We start from the raw sequence: 10,451 nt of genomic DNA on the forward strand, positions 1-10,451 counted from the left end.
TTGAGAAAACAGGGGAAATAGAAGATGAGAATGGACTGTGGGGAGATTTGTTGCCATTTTAGAGTGGTCAGTGTAGGCCTCCTGGAGTAAAGATTTAAAAAAATTCTGTGTGGAGGGAACAGCCACTGCAGTGGTATCAGGGCAGGAGGTTGGTGTGTAAGAACCGCAAGGAGGCCGGTGTGGCTGGAGCCAAGTGAGCAAAGGTATATGTTACAGGGGATGAAACAAGGGAGTTTCCATTATGTAAAGTCTTACAAGGACTGTAAGTGAAGTGGGGAGTCATTTTGAGCAGGAAATGATAGAATTAATCTACAAAGAGCCACTGGACCTACTTTGTTGAGACTAGACTTTAGCAGAAGTGGGAAGACCAGTGAGTGAAGAGACAAATTCCGGATATGATTTGGAAGTAAGCCAACAGGATTTCCTGAAAGATAAAATAGGGTATGAGGAAAAGAGGAGTTAAAGATGATTCCAAGATTTCTGATCTGAGCAACTGGAAGGATAAAGTTGCCATTCATAGACTGATGGGGCAAAAGTTTGCTCGGAGTGGGCTTGAATGGGTGTAAAAGAGACTGGGAGGAAAGGAACTGACAGTGATGAGATCAAGCAGAGACAACTCCAGTGCTTCTAGTACACAGGGGCAAATAAGTGGAGTGTAAGTTTAGGGGAAATAGAGGCAAGAGAAAGTTCAGGTTTTAAAGACTGAAAGAGTAACATGTTTGGAAAAGAAATTTTTTTTTTGTAGTCACCTTGCACTGCCAGCTTGTAAGTGCTCACTCAGTCATGTCTGTGACCCCATGGACTGCAGCCCACCAGGCTGAATACTATTTTCCAGGCAAGAATACTTGGGTTGCCACTTACTACTCCAGAAGATCTTTGAACTCCAGAAGGGTTCGAACCCACATCTCTTGCACCTCCTGCTTTGGCAAGCAGGTTCTTTACTGTTTGCACCACCTGGGAAGCCCAACTTGAGACTATTTTAAATTCTCTGCTTGAGATTTTTCAGAACATAGCATGAATTTGGGCTATGAACCATTTTTTAAGTGGCTATATATTTTATTAGTAAAGATGTATTCCAAGGGAATTTTTGAAGACGCAGTAATCCTTAATGTATAAAAGTATAAAAGAAAACACATAAGTGGCATCTTATTGTGAAAGTGTGGACTACATAAAATCATGAAAAGTTATTAGTATATCTGGGTTTTAAGTGTAGTTTAAATATGTACCTGTTAAAGCAGGTAGAAATTCCCTCAATTAGGGGAGTATTTTTATACTTATTTAATTTAATGATACATTTTCATACATAATGATTTTTTTACTTCTTTTACATTTGAATAATTAAAATTTGACCTTTTAAAACCAATTGCCTATTCATTTAATATTTGTTCATAAACTTCACTCCAGTTGTGGGTATCTCCTATAGGTGTTGTTTTCCATAACCGAAAATCATAATAGTCTATCAGTCACCACATCCTAAAAAAAGTATACTTTATGATAAGCTGCCAGCAATGCATGGTGATTTATGTAATTAAGGAATCCCTCATAATAATCCCTGTTTAATAGTTGCATGTGTAAAATGAAATCCAAAAGCATATACTAGAGCTATGAATATGATTTATTGTTTGTTAATATATTTTGTTCTTTGTTAATATAATAAAAATGTTATTTGGTAGTGTAAGTTTGTCCCCAAGTCAATGAAAGAAAGCATGATGCTTCTATTATTTACTTACCTATTGATACATAATAAATGATTCCTGAACTTAATGTCTAAAACACTATTGTGCTGTGCTTAGTCGCTCAGTCATGTCCAACTCTTTACGACCCCATGGACTGTAGCCCCCCAGGCTCTTCTATCCATGGGGATTCTCCAGGCAAGATGCTGGAGTGGGTTGCCATGCCGTCCTCCAGGGCATCTTCCCAACCCAGGGATGGAACCCAGGTCTCCCGCATTGCAGTCAGGTTCTTTACCATCTGAGTCACCAGGGAAGCCCATAAACACTATTAACACTTTTTATCTCATAGTTTCTGTGGGTCAGAAATTCAGCAGCTACTTGGCTCAGTCCTTCTGGCCAGAGGTCTCTGATGAGTTTGCTGTCATCCAAAGGTGTAGCCTTGGGCTAGAGGATCCATTTCTAAGATAACTTAATTCAGTGGTGTTTGTTGTTAATAAAAGGCCTTAGTTACTCCCTGTGTGGGTCTCTCCCCCAGGCTACTTGAGCATTCTCACAACACAGTAGCTGGCCTTCCCCAGAAAGAGCAAGGTAGAAGCTTTAATGGTTTATATGGCCCAGCCACAGAAGTCACATGCGATCTCAATAATACAGTACCGATTACAAAGGTCAGCCCTACTCATTGTACTGGTCATTGTGAGAGGGGACTACACCAACATAAATGCCAGAAGGCCAGTGTAACTGGGGGGCCACTTTAGAGGCTAGCTACCACTGTCTATAACACATCTGCAAATCTTTCTTAATACTTAAAATATACTGACTAATGGATCACAACTAAGAAATTATTTATGAGTTGTTTGATTATAATTTCCACAGTAGACCTTATGGAAACACTTAAATGTTCTTACATGTGTTTTTACAAACTTACTTGCCTTTAATGACATACATTTTCATAGAAGACAGCCACAGAATTTAATCATAAGGCTAGGTTTACCAGATGCGCAGGGATTCATGGGGCATGAATGTCAGCAACCTTCATACCAGACTGGCTAACAGAGCAAAAGTCAATCAAAATGATCCAATGGGTCCTAAAGGAGAATGACCAGTGGATCTGCTCTATCGTGAATATCAGAACAAAAGCCTGGCAAACAAGTGCACCCAGTACCAGCATGTGTTGCATAGAAATCTCATTTATTTGGCTACCATCACAGATGCCAACCCAACCAGTGCTTCAAAACCAATGGCAGTTGTGAGGAGTCATTGAATGTAATTATTTCCTATGAAGTAGAGACAGAATCTTTACCATCTCAACTGCTTAAAACATAAATGCAACTTCTGTGACTCTTAAAAAAATGTGAAGAAAGTCACTGAATTAACTATGCTTAGTGTAATATTTATTTTAATAATTAAGCAAATTCCCTTAAAAAAAAAAACACCTAGGTTTATTATGAGTAAGGATTTTGATCTTATCCCTTCCCTACCTAAGAGCACATATTGACTGTCTTCTATGTACTCTTTCTTTCCTTCCCCATACACCAGGCTCCAATTTATGAGACCTTCTCAATATTTCCTAAAAGCACTGATCTTTCATGCATTGTACTATGCTGTCTGCTCAGAAGGTCTATTTTCACCCAAGAAACTTTCTCACACTTCGAAGATCCATCTCACATATCACCTCTTCAGTGAAATTTCATGTGTGTGATAGAGAAACTCTTGTTTTTTTCTACCAGTAGTTTTGTCTCGGCATTGTCACTTTGTTGAGACATGCTAGTTATTTGTATCCTTGCCAGTATTCCTACTAATTTATGAACTTTTCCAAGACAGGAACCATTCTTAGGTCCTTGTTGACTAGTACAGTGCCCAGTGTAACTCACCAAATACTTGTTCAGTTCAGTTCAGTTCAGTCACTCAGTTGTGTCCGACTCTTTGTGACCCCATGGACTGCAGCAGGCCAGGCCCCCCTGTCCATCACCAACTCCCGGAGTTTACCCAAACTCATAACCATAGAGTCAGTGATGCCATCCAACCATCTCACCCTCTGTTGTCCCCTTCTCCTCCTGCCCTCAATCTTTCTGAGCATCAGGGTCTTTTCAAATGTGTCAGCTCTTCGTGTCAGGTGGCCAAAGTATTGGAGTTTCAGCTTCAACATCGGTCCTTCCAATGAACACCCAGGACTGATCTCCTTTAGGATGGATTGGTTGGATCTCCTTGTTAGCTTGGGATAATAGACCATCAAGTTCTTTTCCTTGTTCATGTGTAGTGATGCTTACTTTACCACTGTGTGGCAGCAAACTACAGAATTATTTTTGGCTTTCAATAAGGAGTTCAACCAGGATGAATGTTCACCATATGTCAACAGTGATTTTTCTGGGGGTGAAATTACAGGGGGCATTCACTTACCAAGTTGTTTATTTCAGCACTGTTTGAATGATAGCGTATTTTTTTCACGTAGATTATAGAATTCTTCCAGAAAGATACATAAAACAAGTATTTACAAATAGATTTTAGGTTATTAACTTCCTACCCAGAATTATGTTAGAAAAGTTTGTCAGCTCAGTTTAAATGATATATTTATTTTGAAATACAACATTCAAATAGAAAATTATTTTGTTTATAAAAATTGCTCAATATTATGTTTTTAAAATTCATATGGGTGCATATAATTTTTTTACATAAAAAAAATCACATATTTAAGCTTTAAAAAATTTCAGTGAGTAATTTAAAAATTAGGTGGCCCAGTGGTAAAGAATCCACTTGCCAATGCAGGAGATGGGAGTTTTATCCCTGGGTCAGGAAGATCCCATGGAGAAGGAAATGGCAACCCACTCTAGTATTCTTACCTGGGATATCCCACGGATAGAAGAGCCTAGAGAGCTAGAGTCCGTGGGGTTGCAAAAGAGTCCAACATGACTTAGCAACTAAACAACAACAAAATCTCTTCAGAGGAGCAAACTTGTAGATACCTACCACTGTTTCTTTGGGACATCTGGAGAGGAAATCTCTAGGACAGGAAGGGATGGAAAGCTTGATTTAAATTTTAAGAGAGTAGGTCTCAGCTGGGTCCTGTGAGGGAAGAAAACAAAGCTTGTAAAACAGAATTTCTTGGAAAAGGTAAAGATTGTGTGGTTTTTTTTTGAACTCTAGTTGATTTACAATATTAATTTTAAGAGTACAGAAAAGTAATTGATTCAGTTATACATACATATTCTTTTCCAGATTCTTTTCTATATAGGTTATCACGAAGTATTGAATATAGTTCCTTGTGCTATACAGTAAGTTCTTGTTGTTGATCCATTTTATATATAGTAGTGTGTATTTGTTAATCCCACCTTCCTAATTTACTCCTCCCCCCTTCCCCTTTGATAGTCATAAGTTTTTTTTCTTTGTCCATGGGTCTGTTTTATAAATAAGTTTGCTGTATTATTTTTTAGATTCCATATGTAAGTGATATTATCTGATATCTGACTTTGTCTTACTTCACTCAGTATGATATTCTCTCGGTCCATCCATGTTGCTGCAAATGGCAATATTTCACTTTTTGTGGCCAAGTATTATTCCATTGTGTGTGTATATGTTAATACACACACAAACACACACATACACCACATCTTCTTTGTGTATTCATCTGTCAGTAGACACGTAGGCTGCTTCCGTATACCTGTGTACTATTCCATATTCATATTTTCTGTGTCTATAATGAGAATCCTTGGACAAGTTCTTTCAGCCATGAGGACAGAAATTGACTAGTTTGGGGTAATGTTTTGGAGATATATTGTTCAATACTCCAAATACCCTTTTTCAGCTGTTCTACTTCTGGAACATAGTAGAAGTACCTTTGAAAGGAACTTAAATGGTGTTTAAAAATGACCAGGAGGCCCAGTCAATAGAACTCAGGGTGGGCTGATTCAGTACAGCAGTAGGTGAAAGACAAAAATTGGAGCTGATTTCTAGGATTCTGGTTAAGAGTGAATACACTGGAGTGGTCCTATTCCTCTGGCAGGACTGAGTTGAAAGCCTGCAGAATAGCTGCTTAGAGCATTTTGGGGTGTGAGTAAATATAGTTATGTTCTATAAATAAAGGGCAGAGAGGAAACCAGAGTTACTCTTCAGGGTTGGGAATAGAATGCACTGTGTGGTAGAGATGGCTGTAAGTCATATGCAACAAGCAAATACCTTTTTGGGCTTCCCTTGTGGCTCAGCTGGTAAAAAAAAAAAAAATCTGCCTGCAATGTGGGAGACCTGGGTTAGATTCCTGCATTGGGAAGATCCCTGGAGAAGGGAAAGGCTACCCACTCCAGTATTCTGGCCTGAAGAATTCCATGGACTGTATAGTCCATGGGGTCACAAAGAGTCGGACATGACTGAGCAACTTTTACTTCACTTGAAATATAGTTAACACTCTTGCCCCTTTCAGGCAAAGCCCAGTTCACTTCTGTGGGCACTTCTGTTAGAAAGTCTACAAAATAGGGCCATTCAACTTTATTTTAAAATATCATTCAAAATAATCTCCTTTCAACTGAATGCTCCACCCTAGTGTCTCATGGTACGTTCTCTGGCCACACACTAATGTCAGCACTTACAGCCTACTTTGCCTGGAGTTACATTGCCAGAGCTTTTGCCGCCTTTGGTCAGAATTGGCTTAGAACATGGTGATGCTCTCCCTGCCTGAGAGAGGAGGGACTTGAGCAAGGAGAAACCAGGGAAGGTCAGGTCTATAATAGTAACATTAATGGGGCACTCAACACAAGCCACACCTCTTCTCAGCCCTCTGCAGAGGAGAGCTCTCTTAATCTTTATACAAATGTATTAATATCAGCCAATTACTGTCTCCATTATGCAAATGAGAAAACTGACTTTTCTTGAGGTTAAGAGAAAGGATTGAGTCAGAGACCCAAGTGTGACGCTTTACCACTAAGTAAACTAGCTTCTTTCAGCCTCAGTTTTCTCATCTTTTAATAATAGCTAGTTTCCTACATTGCTGTGATAAGTAAATGAGATTGCACATGCGAAGTGCCTATCAGGATTTCTGGAACAGAAATCATGTTCAATAAATGGTCTGTTATTTTTTCCCACTCACACTTGATGGTCAACCACAAGCCCTCTTGCGCTCACTGCCTCTCACTTAATTTTCAGCACCCCCAATGGTGGGCTGAACAAAAATTCCCCAAAGATGTCCATGTAGTAATCCTGGGACCTGTGAATGTGTTATTTTATGTGGTAAAAGGGACTTTGCAAATGTGATTAAATACAGGATTTTGAGATGAGATTATTGTAGATTTCCAGGTGACCTCTATCACAAGAGTCCTCATGAGATGGAGGCAGGAGGACTGAAATCAGAAAAAGATGTGATAACACAAGCAGGGGTTAGCATGACGTGTTCTGAAGATCAAGGAAAGAGCCACGAGCCAAGGAATGCAGGCGGAAAGAAAAAAACAGAAAGACAAGGAACACAACCATGCTGACACCTTGATTTTTAACTCCATAAGACCCATTTCAGGCTTCTGACCTGCAGAACTGTAATAAAATGAGTGTGCATTGTTTTAAGCTACCAAGCGTGTAGTATTTGATATAGAAGCAATAACAAACTAATATACTCCCTAACTAAAAAAGAGGGTGGATGCCAGGCTCCGTTTACTTCAGTGTCCAAGCCAGACCCTCCTCAGTGTACTCACCTGGCCCTCTCCCCTCAGCCCTTTAGCTCAGACAGCCTTAGTGCTAGGGAGACTAAGCCCTGTGCTACTGGGATTTTTGTGTGGTGCTTTTTTTCTTTTCTTAATTGAAAGAATAGATTTTGAGGAGAGAACAGACATGGAGCAGAGAAGTATAGAATTTAAAACGAATACAAGTGCAAGCTGTTTTGTTAGTTATTTTTTAACCACAGCAAACTAGTACAGACAGACCCGATACAAAACATCACAATACAGGTTCAAAAATCAAGGTGCTCCCTTAGAAAGGCTGAAAGATTCAGTCTCTGGACTTTGGAATTTAGGCTGCAGGCCCTGTTTGCGGGTAGATCCCTGGGTGCCTAGCACAATCCACGTTTTCAGCCAGATCAGAACAGGAGACTGGCCGCTTGGTCCAGTGGTAGAAGTGGATGTAGTGTTGGATATCCTGTTCCGTGTGACCACTGAAGTTCCTCCCCTCCACGCAGCGCCAGGTGGGGGCGTACTTCTTAACAAACTCCCTCCAGTGTGGGGCTGCAGTGCCCTCTAGGTCGTATTTCTCCAGCCCACCAGCAGTGCATTCTAACCTGCGCATCTCCTAAGCATCTCCTGCACATCTCCTAAGCATCTCCTGCACATCTCCTAAGCACATGTACATTTTTCATCATGGTCTTCCGGTCTCAGGTAGATCCTATGGGGCCAGGTCTGGCTGACAGCTATGGTCTCCTAGGGGAGACCTAAGCCTATCCCAAACTTTCCTGGCTTGTGTGGCACTCACCTCTGCCTGTGCTCAAAGTTTGGTGTGGGAATGGGTAAATTCAGGCAGTGAGGGTCCGTCTCATAACTGCGTGAAATATTTGTCCAAACCCGGCTACCTCTTCCAAGTCTGGTAGCCCACCCAAGTGAGCAGGAGTTGAGGATTCTCAGAAGAAATAAACCATGCTGTCTGCACCCCAGCACGCAAGAAACCTTTGTGCTGTTCTCAGAGGGGGAACATACCTCAGAGGGTCCTACAAGAAAAGGAATTACTGCCCAGCCCAGGAGTCTGGCTTAGACTAGCTCCTCACTACCTATGGGATAACATCCTAGCCCCCTATACTCAGAGCCATCCTGTACTAGGGACGAACGCATGTAGTCCCTTCAGCTAGACCCCTTCCCCAATTCCAATCATTTTCAGGTATTCCTTAACCCAGACCTTTAGAGCAGGCTGAGCTGGGATTCTCATTTTACTGATGGAGAAACATTCAAGTGGAACAAGTGACCAGTGTGCTGTGGTGCTGATACTTAGTCCAGGGCTACATTATATTCCAAACTCTCCTTTTTATATGCAAATGAGGCCAACTGTCTCGGTGACACTTTCCTACAAAATGAAACAATTCCATAATAATAAGGTCTTGGGGAATTAATGGTACTAAATGGGTAATTTGGGTTTAATGTTAAATCCTGAAGTAGGTGACCCAGAGCCAGAAAGAATGGCTTTCTGAGTGTCTGGTGGCCAAATGACAATATAACTGAAACATCTGGGTATTGATACTATCATCATAGGAAAGTCATGCATGACCTAGAAGCTGAGTGAATGATTTGAGTGTGAGCTCTGACTTTTTTTAGGGCCTGAAATGACAAAGATAAAATGTTAAGTCTCCAAATAAAGGTCAGAGGTTTCCACAATTATTTCTGCTTAGTGTGAAGAACCTCATAGTTTACAGTGAAAGAGCTCCTCTATCCATTTATTCAATGAATATTTATTAAACATTGTCTTCAATCAGTTCCCCAGGAAACAGATTCCAGGCAGAGATTTGTGTAAAGGCGAGTTACTGGGAAGTACTTTTGAGAACAACTCTGGCAAGGGCTTGAAGGAAACAAAATCGGTCAGAAAGTGTTGAACTGCGATGAATTTGCTACAGAGGCCTTAGCCAATCCTACTGGGAGCTCTGGAGTTGTTTGGAAGGGACAGAACTTCTGTCCTACATCGAGCAGTTATTGGATTAGGTAGTGAGCTGTCTGTTGCAGCTGAGACAAGCCACACTGAGGGGACAAATGCCTTGGCCCCTACTGTGTTCTGGGCACTTTGCCATGGTCTGTGTGTGTGTATGTAAGTAACACAGTCATGCTCGACTCTTTGTGACCCCATGGACTGTAGCCCGCCAGGCTCCTCTGTCCATGGAATTCTCCAGGCAAGAATACTGGAGTGGATAACCATTCCATTCTCCAAGGGATCTTCCCAACCCAGAGATGGAACTTGGGTCTCCTGCATTGCAGGCAGATTCTTTACCATCTGAGTCACCGGGAAGCCCATGCCATGGTCTAGTGATATGATATTGAACAAGACAAGGTCTCTGCCTTCAAAGGTAACTACGAATGCAGAGTTAAAGAATGAGCAAAAACGTTTTTTAAGAAAAAAACAGGAAATAGAAAATAATCTTGTCATTAGAAGCTGTATCCCATAAACTTAACAAAGAAAAATCCTTGCCTTTTATTGATGGCAATTAAAAGGTTGAAATATTTAGGGTGAAAAATCAATTCACTCTCTGCTGATAAAAAAAATCGAAGAAGAAATAAAAGTTATCCAGGAACTGTTCTAGAGAAGCTTGTGAGTAAATGTAATTGAAGCCACAGGAGATTACTTTGGTGTTCATCTGTAATGGATGGTGGATCACTTCAGCCCTACTCAAGAATAGGTGATGGGCCTTTATCTCTATGCTGAGGCCTGCAAGTGGTCTCAGCTACTGGAAAAGAGGGCTGCCTTTGCAAGTGGGGTCGTGCTGCTGTTGGTACTGATTCAGCTCCTGTCGGCTTGGTGCCCTGACCCAATCCCGTTCTCCCAGTCATCCTCTCCCCTACGTTGTTTTGTCCCTCTTCTTCTTCCACCTATAGAACCTTTATTTCATCTCAGAGAAAAGTGCTTGCCTGTTATCCCAGTCTGTTACTTATAGCATGACAATAAACTCTGTACTTGAGCCCTTTAGGGTCTAAATATTTGAAATGAACAAAACAATTTCTCAGCCATGAGTTTTAGAAAAATCACGTGGACCTTAAAAAGCTAAAAATTGCCTTCCTTGTCCCCTGGTTGAGCTTTGGTGTCCATTCCCTGAAGCAGGAGGAGTGGAATTGTCCTGGA

The 10,451-nt window shown here is 40.9% G+C and overlaps 1 pseudogene; it reads left to right on the forward strand.

The window, feature by feature from the left end:
* Positions 1 to 2,692: 2,692 nt before the first annotated feature.
* On the forward strand, positions 2,693 to 2,934 carry LOC122442457 (annotated as a pseudogene).
* The last annotated feature ends 7,517 nt before the right edge of the window (positions 2,935 to 10,451 follow it).

The sequence above is a fragment of the Cervus canadensis genome, chromosome 5, assembly GCF_019320065.1.
Source record: "Cervus canadensis isolate Bull #8, Minnesota chromosome 5, ASM1932006v1, whole genome shotgun sequence".
Taxonomy (NCBI): domain Eukaryota; kingdom Metazoa; phylum Chordata; class Mammalia; order Artiodactyla; family Cervidae; genus Cervus; species Cervus canadensis.